Source organism: Pristiophorus japonicus, chromosome 8 (genome assembly GCF_044704955.1).
Source record: "Pristiophorus japonicus isolate sPriJap1 chromosome 8, sPriJap1.hap1, whole genome shotgun sequence".
NCBI lineage: Eukaryota > Metazoa > Chordata > Chondrichthyes > Pristiophoridae > Pristiophorus > Pristiophorus japonicus.
In genome coordinates, this window is record NC_091984.1 from 17,495,783 (window position 1) to 17,514,498 (window position 18,716).

Below are 18,716 nucleotides of genomic sequence, written 5' to 3' on the forward strand. Positions count from 1 at the left end.
CACATGGCTGGTGAAATTCAATGTAGAAACGTGTGAGGTTATCATCATAGGCAGTGCCTCAAAATCGAGGAAGACTTGCTTCCACTCTAAAAGTGAGTTCTTAGGTGACTGAACAATCCAATACGGGAATTAGTCTCTTTCAGGTGGGACAGACAGTCATTGAAGGAAAGGGTGGCTGGGAATCTGGTTTGCTGCACACTCCTTCCGCTGCCTGCGCTTGTTTTCTGCACGCTCTCGGCGACGAGACTCGAGATGCTCAGCGCCCTCCCGGATGCTCTTCCTCCACTTAGGGCACTCTTTGGCCAGGGAATCCCAGATGTCGGTAGGGATGTTGCATTTTATCAAGGAGGCTTTGAAAGTGTCCTTGAAACGTTTCCTCTGCCCACCTGGGGCTCGCTTGCCATGTAGAAGTTCCGAATAGAGCGCTTGCTTTGGGAGTCTTGTGTCAGGCATGCGAACAATGTGGCTCAGCCAACGGAGCTGATCGAGTGTGGTCAGTACTTCAATGCTGGGGATGTTGGTCTGATCAAGAATGCTAACGTTGGTGCGTCTGTCCTCTCAGGGGATTTGCAGGATCTTGTGGAGATATTGTTGGTGGTATTTCTCCAGCGATTTGAGGTGTCTACTGTATATGGTCCACGTCTCTGAGCCATATAGGAGGGCTGAGCCATACAGCCATACTGAGTTATACATCCTGATAGGAAGAATGAAAAGAGACAATAAAAGCTAAATGGCTTTTTAAGACATAAGAATATAAGAAATAGGAACAGGAGTAGGCCATACAGCCCCTCGAGCCTGCTCCGCCATTCAATAAGATCATGGCTGATCTGATCATGGACTCAGTTCACTTCCCCGCCCACTCCCCATAACCCCTTATTGTTTAAGAAACTGTCTATTTTTGTCTTAAATTTATTCAATGACCCAGCTTCCACAGCTCTCTGAGGCAACGAATTCCATCAGATTTACAACCCTCTGAGAGAAGAAATAAATCCTCATCTCAGTTTTAAATGGACAGCCCTCTATTCTAAGATCATGCCCTCTAGTTCTAGTCTCCCCCACCAGTAGAAGCATCCTCTCTGCATCCACCTTGTCAAACCCCCTCATAATCTTATACGTTTCAATACGATCACCTCTCATTCTTCTGAATTCCAATGAGTAGAGAGAGGCCCAACCTACTCAACCTTTTCTCATAAGTCAACTCCCTCATCTCCGGAATCAACCGAGTGAACCTTCTCTGAACTGCCTCCAAAGGAAGTATATCTTTTCGTAAATATGGAAGCCAAAACTGCACGCAGTATTCCAGGTGTGGCCTCACCAATACCTTGTATAGCTGTAGCAAGAATTCCCTGCTTTTATACTCCATCCCCTTTGCAATAAAGGCCAAGATACCATTGGCCTTCCTGATCACTTGCTGTAGCTGCATACTATCCTTTTGTGTTTCATGCACAAGTACCCCCAGATCCCACTGTACTGCGGCACTTTACAATCTTTCTCCATTTAAATAATAACTTGCTCTTTGATTTTTTTCTGCTACAGTGTATGACCTCACACTTTCCAACATTATAATCCATCTGCCGAATTTTTGCCCACTTACTTAGCCTGTCTATGTCCTTTTGCAGATTCTTTGTGTCCTCCTCACACTTTGTTTTTCCTCCCATCTTTGTATGATTAGCAAACTTGGCTACATTAAAGGAGCTGCAAGAATTGAGCAACCTGGGGGTGTTTGCGCTAAAGTGGCAGGACAGGTTAACAAAGCAGTTAATCAAACCAATCTAGCTGGATCACATGAAGCACTATCGGATCCTACTCTTGTCTGCCAAAACTGCCAAAATTCCAGGATTATTCTGGAATGCAAAGATAACGCCCGGCTACTATTCTCAACTGCTAACCGTCTTCTTAAACCCCTCTCCCCTGTCTCCACCACACTCACCTCCAACAACAAGTAGGAGCCCATGGACTTCTTTGTCCCAAAGATTGAGACTATCCGATCAGCTGCCTCTGCGAGTTCCCTTCCTTCCCCTAGCCCACAGGGCTAAACTTCCTCTGAGGCTCCCACCAGCCCTAGCCCTGACCTCACATCTCTCTGTAGTTTCTCTCCGATCTCCCCTCTTGACCTCTCCAAGCTCATCTTGTCCATGAGACCCACTTCCTGCTCCATTGACCCTATTCCCACTAAACTGCTGACCATCCAACTTCCTTTTCTGGCTCCCATATTAGTCGACATTGTTAACGGTTCTCTCTCCTCAGCTACTGTTCCCCTCTCCTTCAAATCTGCCATCATCACCCTTCTCCTCAAAAAAGCAACCTCTGACCCCACTTTGCCTTCAAGTTACTGCCCCATCTCCCACTTCCCGTTTCCTATCCAAAGTCCTTGAACATGTTGTCCCCTCCCAAATCTGTGTCCATCTTTCCCGGAACTCCATGTTTGAATCCCTTCAATCTGGTTTCCGCCCCTGCCACAGCACCGAAACAGCTCTCATCAAAGTCAGAAATTACATCCTTTGTGACTGTGACAAAGGTAAACTATCCCTCCTCGTCTTTCTTGACCTGTGTGCAGCCTTTGACACGGTGGACCACTCCATCCTCCTCCAACGCCTCTCCACCATCGTCCAGCTGGATGGGACTGCACTCGCCTGGTTCCATTCTTATCTATCTAATCATAGCCAGAAAATCACCTGCAATGGCTTTTCTTCCCGCCCCCGCATCATTACCTCTGGTGTCCCCCGAAGATCTATCCTTGGCCCCCTCCTATTTCTCATCTGCCCCTTCGCGATATCATCCGAACACACGGCGTCAGTTTACACATGTACGCATGACGACACCCAGCTCTACCTCACCACCACTTCTCTCGACCCCTGCTTGGTCTCTAAATTGTCAGATTGCTTGTCCGACATCCAGTACTGGATGAGCAGAAATATTGGGAAGACCAAAGCCATTGTCTTTGGTCCCCGCCACAAATTGAGTTCCATAGCCACTGACTCCACCCCTTTCCCGAGCATCTATCTGAGACTGAACCAGACTGTTCACAACCTAGGTGTCATTTTTGTCCTTGAAATGAGCTTCCGGCCACATATACGCGACTTAACTAAGACTGCCTATTTCCACCTCTGTAACATCGCCCACCTCCGCCACTGCCTCAGCTCATCCACTGCTGAAATCCTCATCCATGCCTTTGTTACCTCTAGACTTGACTACGTACTCCTGGCTGGCCTCCCATGTTCTACCCTACATAAACTTGAGGTCATCAAAAACTCAGCAGCTCGTGTCCTGACTCACACCAATCCTGCTCACCCATCGCCCTTGTGCTCGCTGACCTACATTGGCTCCCGGTTAAGCAACGCCATGATTTCAAAATTCGCATCCTTGTTTACAAATCCCTCCATGGCCTCGCCCCTCCCTATCTCTGTAATTTCCTTCAGCCCCACAACCCCCCGAGATGTCTGCGCTCCTCAAATTCTACCCTCTTGAGCAACCTTGACTATAATCGCTCAACCATTGGTGGCCATGCATTCATCTGCCTGGGCCCTAAGCTCTGGCACTCCCTCTCTAAACCTCTCTACCTCTCTACCTCTCTTTCCTCTTTTAAGATGCTCCTTAAAACTTACCTCTACCTCTCTACCTCTCTTTCCTCTTTTAAGATGCTCCTTAAAACTTACCTCTTTGACCAAGCTTTTGGTCATCTGCTGTAATTTCTTCTTATGTGGCTCAGTGTCAAATTTATTTGTTTTGTCTTATAACACTCCTGTGAAGCGCTTTGGGATGTTTTACTACATTAAAGGTGCTATATAAATATAAGTTGTTGTTGTTTTTGTTGTTAATAAAGTATATGGGTTCCTGGACTTTATAAATAGAGGAATAGAGTACAAAAGCATGGAAGTTAAGCATTTTTTTTATTTGTTCCTACAATGTGGGCGTCGTTGGCAAGGCAAACATTTATTGGCCATCCCTAATTGCCCTTGAGAAGGTGGTGGTGAGTCGCCTTCTTGAACCGCTGCAGTCTGCGTGGTGAAGGTACTCTCACAGTGCTGTTAGGGAGGGTGTTCCAGGTTTTTGACCCAACGACAATGAAGGAACAGCAATATATTTCCAAGTCAGGATAGTATGTGACTTGGAAGGGAACTTGGAGGTGATGGTGTTCTCATGCGTCTGCTGCCCTTGTCCTTCAGGGTGGTAGAGATCATGGGGTTTGGGTGGTGCTGGTGAAGGAGCCTTGGCGAGTTGCTACAGTGCATCTTGTAGATGGTACACACTGCAGCCACGGTGCGCCGGTGGTGGAGGGAGTGAATGTTTAAGGTGGTGGATGGGGTGCCAAGGGATCGACCATTTAAGACTGCGATGAGGAGGAATTTCTTCACTCAGAGGATTGTGAATCTTTGGCATTCTCTACCCCAATGGGCTGTGGATCCTGAGTCGTTGAGTAAATTCAAGGCTAAGGTGGAAAGAATTTTGTATTCTAGGGGAATCAAGGGACATAGGGATCGATTGGGAAAGTGGAGTTGAGGTCGAAGATCACCCATGATCTTATTGAGTGGTGGAGCAGGCTCGAAGGGCCGTATGGCCTGCACCTCCTCCTAATTCTTGTGTTCCTATGTTCTGGCATGACCTCAGGACATCCCAAAGCGCTTAACAATAAATGAAGTACTTTTGAAGTTGAATGTAGGGAAGAGTAAGGAGTATGGAAGAAAGATCGGGATGAAGGAAGGAAAACAGGAAGGAAGGCCAGAACAGAGGGTCGTAGGAATGGATGACGGAAGCAGGGAAGCAGGGCAGCAGGGAGGAAGGAGAGGAAGAAGGAATAAGGAAGGAAGGAACTTTCATTACATATAACTTCCTCACTGCCCTCAGAAAGGTCCTGAAGTGCTTTCACTAGAATGAGTTACATCGTGCACTTACTGTTATGTGGGTGAACACAGTAGCCTTTTTGTGCACAACAAAATCCCACAAACAGAATAAAACACCACAGACTCTTCATTTCAATCTGTTTGTTCCAGATCCCCATAAAGTTCTAAAACCTGAACGACGAGGGCTGTGTCTCGTACATAATAAGGAAATCCAAATTTAACGTCTCTAAAATGTTTGGATTAACTGGAGATGAAAACTTAAAAATGAGACAAGATAGCTTTATTCATAGTTCTGTAATGTAGGAGTAAAGGAACAGGTGGAGGCCATTCAGCCCCTCGAGCCTGTCCTCCCATTCAATTAGATCACGGCCGACCTATATCGCAATTCAATTTTCCCACCTGGTTCGGTAATCCTTAATACCCTTACCAAACCAAAATCTATCAATCTCAGTTTTGAACTTTTAAATTGAGCCCCAACCTCAACAGCTTTTTGTGGGAGTTCCAGATTGCCACTTACCTTTGTGTGAAGAAGTGCTTCCTGACATCACCCCTGAATGGTCTCGCGCTAATTTTAAGGTCATACCCCCTTGTTCTGGATTCCCCCAACAAGAGGAAATAGTTTCTCTCTATCTACCCTATCAAATCCTTTAATCACCTTATACACCTCAATTAGATCAAACACCTTAATCTTCTCTACTCCCAGGAATAGTCCTCTCACTGATTGAAAAAACAAATGCAGTTGCTATGCAGAAATCCAATAGTAACGAGAAGAATGTCTTCATGTGACTGCCAGCTCACAAACTGGACACAACCCAGTGTGATTTAATGCTGTCCTCAAGTTACATTATGTATCAGTGCAAACAGCTAATATATCTGCCGCTAATGGGACACTCTGTCTCCTGAAAGAATCTGGAACATAGAGCAATTAAATGAAGGGGGTTAAGGTAGAAAACAGTTCTTAGATATTTGTTGTCTGACGTGGTTTAATAGCCACCGGGCAAAGCATCACGACTCTTGCTCTGGTCCAGTTCTATCAGTTCTGGAGCACTGCAAAACAGATTTACAAGGATGATACCAGAAATGCGAGGGTATACATATCAGGAAAGGATGAACAGGCTGGGTCTCTTTTCTCCTGAAAAGAGAAGTCTGATTGGTGACCGAATAGAAGTCTTTAAAATTATGAAAGGTTTTGATAGAGTAGATCGAGTAGATGTTCCCACTTGCAGGGAAGATAAAACTAGAGGCCGTCAATATAGTCACCAAGAAATCCAATAGGGAATTCAGAAGAAACTTCTTTACGCAGAGGGTGGTGAGAATGTGGATCTCACTACCACAGGGGGTGGTTGAAGCAAAAAGTATACATGCATTTAAGGGGAGGGGGAGACAAGCACATGAGTGAGAAGGGAATCGAGGGGTTATGCTGATAGAGTTCGATGAGGAAGGATAGGAGGAGGCTCGAGTGAAGCATAAACGGCGGCATGGATTGGTTGGTCCGAATGGCTTGTTTCTGTGCTGCATATCCGATGTAAAACTGTCGGCAGACCCTGCCTGTGATATGCCCAGGTCAGCATCCATGCACACACATGTTACAGTAATGATCAGGACTGGGGACTCCCTGCCAAGCTACGCAGCTGTGTCATAAACAGAGGTTTTAAATAGTCTGGGATAGAAGGGGTCAAACATTTAAGCCCTGTGGCTTTAAGCAACAACCAAAATGAATATTTCTCAATCTTTATCAAGTGCCTGTTAAATATTTCAGGTCAATTTTATAAATTTTACAAATTCGTCACATATCCACACATCTGTTCATGGTCAAATCGGCTGGCAGTGTGAAACTTTGCTGACAGTTGGATTCAGCTCAGTTAGTCCAGAGACTGAGAAATCAACAGCCCTCAATTGATCGTGGAAATCTATTGAATCTTCTGGCTAGAAAATCATGTGCCCCCGAAAATAGGCGCTGGGATCGCAATTCGGGATCAACCCATGCCCGTTCAAAGTAATGCAGGCAGCACGCTAACTTTGTGCTGCCCAAGCTTGTGCACAAATTTAAGCTAGCCTGCACTTCTTCAAGGCAGTTTGCACCTCTTAAAGGGGAGCACATTCTGCCTGCAGCAGCTCATCCAATTGGCTGGGGAACAGAGTCAGAGCAGCAAACAAATCTACTGATGTCACAAAAGGAAGAGCATGCTCCAAGGTTCTCCGATGCAGCACTGGAGGTCTTGATGCAGGAGGTGAACACCAGGAGAGAGGTCCTGTTTCCACAGGAGGCCAGGAGGCCCTCCAGGTAAGTGTGCAAAAGGCAATGGGAGCAGATAGCCGCCGTGGTGAATGCCAGCAGTATATTCCTGAGGATTTGGACGCAATGCAGGAAGATGTTTAATGACCTCACATGAGTGGTCAGGGTCAGTGAATGCATCTTCAAATGCCATATCCCACCATCTGCCCCATAGCCTCACACACTGCTCAATTCATCACACCCGCATCACTCACCTACAAACAATCTCCAGCAAACACGACTCATACCTCACATGCATAGCTTCACCTCACCCTCACACACTTAGCACTGCTACAAGTCTCACACCCAGATCTCACAGCTTTCACACACTGCCAGCTATTCAACCATGACAGCCACATCACCCAAACACATTGCACCACACTCACTGACACACTTCCTTTACTCTTGAAGGACAAGGTGGCTCACAACCGGCGCCAGCAGGACCTGATCACCAGGGGACAGGTGCGCCTGCATAACGTGACCCTGCTGGAGGAGACGGTGCTGGACTTTACTGGGAGAGCTGTCGCTGAGCCTGTGGCCTGTGGCAGGACTGAAACTATTGTGTTCCTAACATAGATGAGGCTGCACACAAGGAGGTTAAAGTAACAGTGACCTCAGTCTTTAATAAGTCACTCCAGACTGAGGAACAGGCCTTAGAGGCTGGTTTATATACAGTGCTCCCAAGGGATGAGCACCCTGGTGGCGGAACATGGGAGTGTATGCTTTACAGATACACAACATCACCGCCCCTCCCAAAGTCAAAGTGAAAACTATTTACAAGGTGAGGCGGTCGGGAGCCTTTCTTTCCCTGGTGGACCGCCTCGGTACAAATGTCTGGTCTGGTGTGTTGGCTGTGCCCTCGCTGGGCTGGCGTGTTGTTGGCCCTGCAGGGCTGCTAGGTGAGCCTGGCCTTGCTGGGCTGTTGGGCATGATGGGTTCGATTTCCTGGTCCAGCGTGGTGTCGTTGATCCTTTGGGTGTGTGTTGTGGGCTCGAAAAAGGTGGTGTCTGCTGTGGGTTGTTCAGGGCAGTCTGTGAACCGCAGCCTCGTTTGGTCCAGGTGCTTTCTGCAAATTTGTCGAGTTTGACTACAAACACCCTACTCCCTTCTTTAGCTATCACCGTGCCCGCGATCCACTTGGGACCATGTCCATAGTTTATCACATACACAGGGTCATTCAGATCAATTTCCCGTGACACAGTGGCGCGACCATCATTTACATTTTGTTGCTGCTGCCTGCTCTCTACCTGATCATGCAGATTGGGGTGAACCAGCGAGAGTCTGGTTTTAAGTGTCCTTTTCATAAATAGCTCAGCCGGGGGCACCCCTGTGAGCGAGTGGGGTCTCGTGCGGTAGCTGAGTAGTACTCAGGTCAGGCTTGTTTGGAGTGAGCCTTCTGTGACTCGTTTAAGGCTCTGTTTGATTGTTTGTACTGCCCACTCTGCCTGCCCTTTGGAGGCTGGTTTAAACGGGGCCGAGGTGACATGTTTCATCCCATTGCGGGTCATGAATTCTTTAAATTCGGCACTGGTGAAGCATGGCCCGTTGTCACTGACCAGTATATCAGGCAGACCGTGGGTGGCAAACATGGCCCTCAGGCTTTCAATGGTGGCGGTGGCAGTGCTTCCCAACATTATTTCACATTCAATCCATTTTGAAAAAGCATCCACCACCACCAGGAACATTTTACCGGGAAACGGGCCCTCATAGTCAACATGGATCCTCGACCATGGTCTGGAGGGCCAGGACCACAAACTTAGTGGTGCCTCTCTGGGCGCGTTGCTCAACTGAGCACATACGCTGCATTGCTGTACACAGGACTCTAAGTCAGAGTCAATACCGGGCCACCACACGTGGGATCTGGTTAGCGCTTTCATCATTACTATACCCGGGTGTGTGCTGTGGAGATCCGAGATGAACGTCCCCCTGCACTTTTTTGGTAGCACTACGTGGTTACCCCACAACAGGCAGTCTGCCTGAATGGACAGCTCATCCTTTCACTGCTGGAATGGCTTGATTGGCTCTTGCATTTCAACGGGGATGCTGGCCCAGCTCCCATGCAGTACACAGTTTTTTAATAGGGACAGCAGAGGATCTTGGCTGGTCAAAGTCCTAATCTGGCGGGCCGTGACAGGTGATTTATCATTTTCAAACGCATTCATGACCATCAACAAGTCTGTGGGCTGCGCCACCATCAACAAGTTTGCAGGCTGCGCCATTTCCACCCCCGTGGTGGGCAATGGTAGCCGACTGAGAGCATCCGCACAGTTCTCGGTGCCTGGCCTGTGAAGGATGGTATAGTTATACGCTGATAGCGCGAGAGCCCACTTTTGTATGCGGGCTGAGGCATTAGTATTTATCCCCTTGTTTTCAGCGAACAAGGATGTGAGGGGCTTGTGATCGGTTTCCAGCTCAAATTTGAGGCCAAACAGGCACTGATGCATTTTCTTTACCCCGAACACACACGCTAATGCCTCTTTCTCAATCATGCTGTAGGCCCTCTCGGCCTTAGACAAGCTCCTGGAGGCATAGGCGACAGATTGCAACTTCCCCGCAACGTTAGCTTGTTGTAATACAAACCTGACTCCGTACGACGACGTGTCACATGCCAGCACAAGTCTTTTACACGGGTTATACAATACAAGCAGCTTGTTGGAGCATAAAATGTTTCTGGCTTTCTCAAAAGCAATTATTTGGTTTTTTTCCCCATACCCGGTTCTCACCTTTGTGCAATAACACATGTAGGGGCTCTAAGAGGGTGCTTAACCCCGGTAGGAAGTTACCAAAATAGTTGAGGAGTCCCAGGAACAACCGCAGCTCCGTGATGTTCTGTGGCCTGGGCGCGTTCCTGATAACCTCCGTCTTGGCGTCTGTGGGCCGAATGCCGTCCGCTGCGATCCTCCTCCCCCAAAACTCCACTTCTGTTGCCATGAAGACGCATTTCGACCTCTTCAGCCATAGCCCTACGCGATCCAGTCGCTGGAGGACCTCCTCCAGGTTTTGAAGTTGCTCGGCAGTGTCCCAGCCCGTGACCAATATGTCGTCCTGAAAGACCACCGTGTGTGGTACTGACTTGAGTAGGCGCTCCATGTTTCTCTGGAAGATTGCTGCAGCCGACCGAATTCCAAACGGGCATCTGTTGTAGATGAACAGTCCCTTGTGCGTGTTGATGCAGGTGAGGCCCTTCGAAGACTCCTCCAGCTCCTGTGTCATGTAGGCCGAAGTCAGGTCGAGCTTGGTGAACGTCTTGCCTCCTGCCAGCGTCACAAGTAGGTCATCTGCCTTAGGTAGTGGGTATTGGTCCTGTAGCGAGAAACGATTAATAGTTACTTTATAATCGCCGCAAATCCTGACCGTGCCATCACTTTTGAGTACTGGAACAATCGGGCTGGCCCACTCGCTGAATTCCACTGGGGAGATGATGCCCTCGCATTGCAGCCTGTCCAGCTCGATTTCCACTCTCTCCCTTATCATGTGAGGTACCACTCGCGCCTTGTGGTGAATGGGTCATGTCTCGGGGACCAAGTGGATCCGCACCTTCGTCCCGGAAAAGTTTCCAATGCCTGGCTCAAAAAGGGAAGGAAATTTGTTAAGAACCTGGGTACATGAGGCCTCATCGACATGTGATAGCGCTCGGATGTCATCCCAGTTCCAGCGGATTTTGCCCAGCCAGCTCCTTCCAAGCAGTGTGGGGCCATCGCCCAGGACAATCCAGAGTGGCAGTTCGTGCACCGTGCCCTCGTAGGTGAACTTGACCATGGCGCTGCCCAGGACAGTGATAAGCTCTTTGGTGTACGTTCTCAGTTTCGTGTGGATGAGGCTCAGGGCTGGTCTGAATGCCTTGTTGCACCACAGTCTCTCAAACATCGTTTTACTCATGATGGATTGGCTAGCGCCAATGTCCAGTTCCATGGCTACGGGTAAGCCATTCAATTTTATGTTTAGCATTATAGGTGGATATTTCGTCGAAAATGTGTGCACCCCGTGTACTTCAGCATCTGCCTCCTCTCTCTGAGGCTCAAAATTGCTTTGATCCACCATGGACCAATCTTCCTCTGCCACGTGGTGGTTAGCAGGTTTTGCAGAGCTTGCAGCTCGTTTGCAAGCTCGTTGGAGGTGCCCCATTGTTCCACAGCTCTTGCAAACATACCCTTTGAAGCAGCATGACTAGTCTGAATGGAAGCCTCCACAACGCCAACAAGGTGTGAATTGCCTTGCATTCATCCTTTGTTGCGGACTCTGAGTCATCTGGGTCACCTGAGGCCTGCTGGCAGTTGCAGACTCGTGGGTTCTGCCCTGAACATTTCTGCTCGTAAACACAATTCTAGTTAATTTATGAACATTGCTAGCACTTGTGTGCTGAGAGATTTGTTTGGTGTTTTCACTGGAGGACATAAACGACTGTGCTATCGCAATGGCCTTACTGAGTGTCGGTGTCTCTACAGTCAAAAGTTTTCGTAGGATGGTCTCGTGGCCAATGCCCAGTACAAAAAAGTCTCTGAGCATTTGCTCCAGGTAGCCATCAAACTCACATTGTCCTGCAAGTCGCTTTAGCTCGGCGACATAGCTCGCCACTTCCTGACCTTCAGATCGCTGGCACGTGTAGAACCGATACCTCACCATCAGCACACTCTCCCTCGGGTTAAGATGCTCACGAACCAGTGTACACAGCTCCTCATACGACTTATCTGTGGATTTCACCGGAGCCAGAAGATTCTTCATGAGGCTGGAGGTTGGTGCCCCGCAGACTGTGAGGAGGACCGCTCTCCTTTTTGCAGCGCTTCCTTCTCCGTCCAGCTCGTTGGCTACAAAGTACTGGTCTAGCCGTTCGACATAGGCTTCCCAGTCCTTACCCTCCGAGAACTTCTCCAGGATGCCCACAGTTTGCTGCATCTTTGCGTTGGATTCGTATTCTCGTCGCCAGTTATTGTGTTCCTAACACAGATGAGGCTGCACACAGGGAGGTTAAAGTAACAGTGACCTCAATCTTTGATAAGACACTCCAGAGTGAGGAACAGGCCTTAGGGGCCGGCTTATATACAGTGCTCCCAAGGGATGCTGGGATCCCTTGGGACTTCAGGGGATGGGCTCCCGTTGGCGGAACATGGGAGTGCATGCTTTACAGATACACAACAGAAACAATACAAAATGACGGTATCCTCCTTCCACGTCCCACTTATCCCTCCCTCAATCTCTTCTGATTTACAAGCTGTACGTGGTGTAAGCATTTTCACGTCTTGCTTCCCCTCCACATACCACAACCATACCCTTGTGCCTTTCTCTTTTCAGATACCCAAGAACTGCCACCTGGCCAGTCACAGGTGGAGGAACATGAAATTGTAGAGCACCTAGAGACTGATAATGAAAACACAGGACCATCACCTGTGCATATATAGCTGCATGTAACAAGCAAGAATAGCATCAGGCACCTCATACAGTTAAATAGCCTTGTTTTCATTTATTCTTGCACAGGATGTGGGGCATCACTGGCAAGGCCAGCATTATTGCCCATCTCTAATTGCATTGAGAAGGTGGTGGTGAGCCACTTTCTACAACTGAGTGGTTTGCAAGGCCAGTTAAGAGTCAATCACATTGTTGTGGGTCTGGAGTCAGATATGGGCCAGAGCAGGTAAGGGCAGCAGATTTCCTTCCCTGAAGGACATTTGTGAACCAGGTGAGTTTTTAATGACAATCCAGTCGTTTCAGTACTGGCACTAGCTTTGTATTCCAGATTTATTTAATTCCCCAGCTGCCGTGGTGGGATTTGAACTTGTGTACTTGAGATCATTAGTCCAGGCCTCTGGATTACTACTCCAGTAGCATTGCCACTATGCTACCATACCCCTAATACACCTGTTACTCTGGTGTAGTCCTCGAAAAGCTGCTATTGAGCTGCAAGGAACATAATCTGCTGTTAAATGCAACTACTCATCCACATAGCCTTGGGAAATAGGGAAATGGGAAACGTGGAAGTGTGCAAGTCACACGCACATAACCAAACACTGATTTCATCAAACTCGAGCCCAGGAGGTCAGTCAAGCTTAAATAATAATATAAATGTGTTGTTGTACGAGTGAACACAGGTTAGGGGATGGGATGGGGCAGTTGGTCAAGCACCAACCTTTCACCTCTAGTGCCTGGGTTCAACTGATAGGATCAAAAGAGAAAATACACTTCAGCTGTATGTGTCAGATAATTAACCTATCTACGGTACTGACTTAAGATAACCATGAAAAAATATTAAATGGGATGTTAGGAAAACAATTAAAGGGGCAGTTAGAATGTGGAACTCTCTGCCACAAATCAAGTTTGGAGCTGGAGTCATAGGGCTGGAAATTCCCCAACGTTGCGCCCGTTTTTTTCGGCGTTATTTCGCCGGTTTTGTCTAAAAACGGTGAACCGGGAAATTCGCTGATGTCTTGCGCTGGCGATTTTGAAATATTACTCGGGAGCGGATCGCCAGCGTGCAAGACCGTAAATAGTGCTTTCGCTCGATATTTGTCTCACAGCACACCCACGGATAGGACGGAAGAAAACGCCAGGGAAAAAGCTGCGTTGCAGCCCTTGGAACAGCGCAAGATAGGAAGACCTGCGAAATAGGTAAGTTAAAGATTTTACATTTTAATTCTTTTGCAGCGATTTGTTAGAAAAGGGTCTTGTGAATGTTTTGTGAATTTTTATTGTTTGTTTTTTGGAATTTATCTTTGTGTGTTTTGCCCTCGCAGCGGTTTTGGCCTCGGAGAAAAGTTGCAGGAAATTGGCGGTTTGCACCACGAATCCTCGTGCAATGCCGATTTTTACCGCTGGGCGCATTTTATCCCGAATGTTGGGGCTCGGAATCATAGCGGAGTCATTGCAGTATTTTTGGCGGAAAAATACCGCTATGACCAGAAATGGCATTTCTAACCCTATCTTTCAAAAGGGAATAGGATAGTGGCTTGATGAAGAGGAATATTTAAGAGTACGGTGAGGGAGTGGAAGACTGAGATTGGATGAGGTAACTCAGACCTAATGGGCCGAACGGCCTGTTTCTACGCTGAAGCATTCTGTGACTCGAGTTTAACTGCAGCTCTTGATTCACTAACTTGCAAAGTAGAAAATAATTTCCATTTCATTAGTAGTGGATCCGGTGCAAGGTCAGAAGAGGGATCATGTGACCCCCACCCCCGAGAATAAAAGGGGGTAGAAGTTATGCTATATAAAACCCTGGTTAGACTACGCCTGGAGTACTGTGAGCAGTTCTTGGCACCACACATTAGGACGGATATATTGGCCTTGGAGGGTTACGTTAAGAGAAGAGATTTCTCAAATTATGGTTGTATTCCCTGGAATTTATAAGGTTAAAGGGTGCTCTGATAGAAATCTTCAGGATATTAAGGGGAACAGATAGGGTAGATAGAGAGAAACTATTTCCGCTGGTTGGGGATTCTGGGACTAGGGGACATAGTCTAAAAATTAGAGCCAGACCTTTCAGAAGTGAAATTAGGAAACAATTCTACACACAAAGAGTGGTAGAAGTTTGGAACTTTCTTCCGCAAACTGCAACTGATGCTAGATCAATTGTAAATCTTAAATCGGAGATTGATAGCTTTCTGTTAACCAATGATATTAAGGGATACGGGCCAAAAGCAGTTATATAGAATTAGGTCACAGATCAGCCATAATCTCATTGAATGGCGGAGAAGGCTCGAAGGGCTGAATGGCCTACTCCTATTCCTATGTTCCTATGTTCCTATGTTTGAGGTCAGCCAATGCAGCTTTGGAGAACCACCTCCATTTCGCTCCCAGGGACCTCTGTCACCCATCTTCAGCCTCCCAATTCAGCCTTCGGACTGGGTAAGTTCCCGAAACGGTCCCCTTCCTGCCAAGTCAGCCTAATCTAGAGTTCATTATCCCCCACCTCCCCCCCCTCCCCCCACCCCACCACCCAACCCCACAACGATCAAACCTAGCTCCGCCATAGTAGAAAAAAAATATTGCAGCTATTCAAAGAATTGAGAAGAGAGAAACCAGAATAATTGAGGGATTGGATTAGGAGGAGCGAGGTCAGGGGTGGACATTACCCCCGCCCTCTAATCATTTTGATGTCAGCGTAGAAACAGGCCTTTTGGCCCATCAGGTCTGAGCCATCTCGTCCAATCTCACTCTTCCAATTCCTCCTCTTGCTCTTAATTTATGTATACTGGGCACGATCTCACAGGAAAAGAGAAGGTGGAGAGGTGATATGATTGCTCTTTTTAGGCTTCTACAGGGACTGGATAACGTAGATCATGACGAGCCATTTCACCTTGTCCAGAACAGTAAGAACAAGAGGACACTGCCTGAGCTTGAAGGGGGGGTAAATTCAAATTGAATCTGCGGAAACATTGGTCCAGAAATTGTGTTCGGAGGCTTCCTTCGGACGAATGCCTCCGACCCCCAAAAAATCTACGGAAGTACCTGGTGGTTATGGAAGAACCTTCGATTGCGGTCAGAGGCCTTCATTCGTTGCGTAGCGTATGATGAGATGACTTCCCCGTACATACGTGTGGAAATGCTGGAGTCACGTGGGCCTGGACAACCAATCACTCTGCAGTATTCTCATTGATAAAAATGGGAACTCCGTTTGTACAGATTTCCTATCAGTGAGAAAACCCTCCTGAAACAAGAAACACAATAATAATAAATTTAAAAAAACACGTCACATATTTCAAATTAATTGAAGTTAAATGGAATTAAATGTTTTAGAAAAAATTAAAAAAAATTTGGAAAAACATGTATGTGTTTTTATCAGGTTAAAAATAAACTTACCTTAATGGACAGGGTTTTTAATATAAAAATGATTAAATTTCACTTTTATATGTTTTGGAAGTGTTAGGCTGGTAAAAGTAGGCTATGCGCCTGCTTTTACCAGGTGTAACGGTTTGAAGGACATTTGCTGGGCATGTGTTGGGCAAATAGCTCAATCTCTGCTGCGCAGATGTCCTTCTCCCGAGGGTGCGTAGATTCTATCAGAAGAAATCTTGAAAGATAAGAAAAGCCAGTTTTCAGCACAGGCGCATCGCGCCCCGAGAACCGGCTTTTCGAGGCCTCGCCGGGTGCGCACTTCGTATGGACCCGGCGAGCCCAAAATTTCTGGCCCAATATTTCAGTGAACGAGTAGTCAATCTATGGAACAAGCTCCCCAGGGAGACGGTGGAAGCAGATCGTATTGATTCATTCAAATGCAAACTGGATTAGATTTATTTCCTGGTCTTGGAGCATGGTTCCACCACTGAATGAAGCCTGCGCTCGTTTCCGTGAGCGGTTATCGTATAAAACGGGTGCAACAATATTGAATTTAGGCCCCAATCAGTCCGCTCTGTGTCACCCAGCCTGTTTGTTCCTAAATTGCTGCCTCCTTTATGCCCTTGTCAGTTAATGCCATTCCCTAGCGTCTATCGATCAATGGGCTTCAGTCAGGGAAAGGATGCAGTTCCTGTACTTAGCCTTTAATGCTTACTGGACACTGTCTTAATGGTCCAGGTCTTGGACAGTAAGTGGCCGTTAAAAAGCAACAGCAAAGGTTTGTAACTTCCTGAGCTCTGATTAATAAGAAGAATAGGAAAGTGGATCAATTTCACTGTTTTTGAGAGGGGGAGGCGGGGGGCGGACCGGAGACTAACCAGGAGGGAAGTTGCACTAGTGACTGGTGATTGAAATGTGACTTTGCCTTGCGAAGAATAATAATCAAGGAAATTAAAGGCGTAGACGGTAAACCCTCTTCTGATATTGCAACACACAGGTCAGAGGAACCCAAGTGTTCACAGGGCAACACCATTAATTAGATGTATGTTGGAACTAACCAGTTATAACTTTCATTCAATACTTATCCCTATATCAATATCACTGAAAAACGGATTATCTGGTCATTATCACATTGCTGTTCATGGGATCTTGCTGTGTGCAAATTGGCTGCTGTGTTTCCTACATTACAACAGTGCCTACACTATAAAAATACTTCATTGGCTGTACAGTGGTTGAGGTCATGAAAAGGGGCTACAGAAATACAATACAGAGAAAGTTACCCAATGCGAGTTGTTGAGAGAAATATGTGTGTATGAATGTTGGTTGCATTGCATTAATCACTGGCACTGCCTGATAAATCATGCAGTAAGAACATCCTAACCCTGTCCTAGGGGAAGTGTTTGCTAGTGCTGTTGGGGAGGAGTTAAGCTAATATGGGAGGGGGAGGGGAACCTATGCAGGGAGACAGAGGGAAATAAAATGGAGGCAGAAGCAAAAGATAGAAAGGAGAATAGTAAAAGTGGGGAGCAGAGAAACCCAAGGCAAAAAACAAAAAGGGCCACATTACAGCAAAATTCTAAAGGGGCAAAGTGTGTTAAAAAGGCAAGCCTGAAGGCTCCGTGCCTCAATGCGCGGAGTATTCGGAATAAGGTGGACGAATTAACTGCGCAGATAGCAGTTAACGGATATGATGTGATTGGCATCATGGAGACATGGCTCCAAGGTGACCAAGGCTGGGAACTTAACATCCAAGGGTATTCGGCATTTAGGAAGGATAGACAGAAAGGAAAAGGAGGTGGGGTGGCGTTGCTGGTAAAAGAGGAAATTAATACAATAGTAAGGAAGGACATTGGCTTGGATGATGTGGAATCGGTATTGGTCGAGCTGTGGAATACCAAAGGGCAGAAAACGTTAGTGGGAGTTGTGTACAGACCATCAAACAGTAGTAGTGAGGTTGGGGACAGCACCAAACAAGAAATAAGGGATGTGTGCAATAAAGGTACAGCATTTATCATGGGCGACTTTAATCTCCATATTTTGATTGGGCTAACCAAACTGGTAGCAATGCGGTGGAAGAGGATTTCCTGGAGTGTATTAGGGATGGTTTTCTGGACCAATATGTCGAGGAACCAATTAGAGAGCTGGCCATCCTAGACTGGGTGATGTGTAATGAGAAGGGACTAATTGGCAATGTTGTTCTGCGAGGCCCCTTGGGAAAGAGTGACCATAACATGGTAGAATTCTTTATTAAGATGGAGAGTGACACAGTTAATTCGGAAACTAGGGTCCTGAACTTAAGGAAAGGTAACTTTGATGGTATGAAACGTGAATTGGCAGGAATAGACTGGCAAATGATACTTAAAGGGTTGACGTTGGATAGGCAATGGCAAACATTTAAAGATCACATGGATGAACTTCAGCAATTGTACATCCCTGTCTGGAGTAAAAATAAAACGGGGAATGTGGCTCAACCGTGGCTAACAAGGTAAATTAAGGATAGTGTTAAATCCAACGTAGAGGCATATAAATTGGCCAGAAAAAGCAACAAACCTGAGGACTGGGAGAAATTTAGAATTCAGCAGAAGAGGACTAAGGGTTTAATTAAGAGGGGTAAAATAGAGTACGAGAGGTAGCTTGCCGGGAACATAAAAACTGACTGCAAAAGCTTCTATAGATATGTGAAGAGAAAAAGATTAATGAAGACAAACATAGGTCCCTTGCAGTCGGATTCATGTGAATTTATAATGTGGAACAAAGAAATGGCAGACCAATTGAACACATACTTTGGTTCTGTCTTCACGAAGGAAGACACATATAACCTTCCGGATGTACTA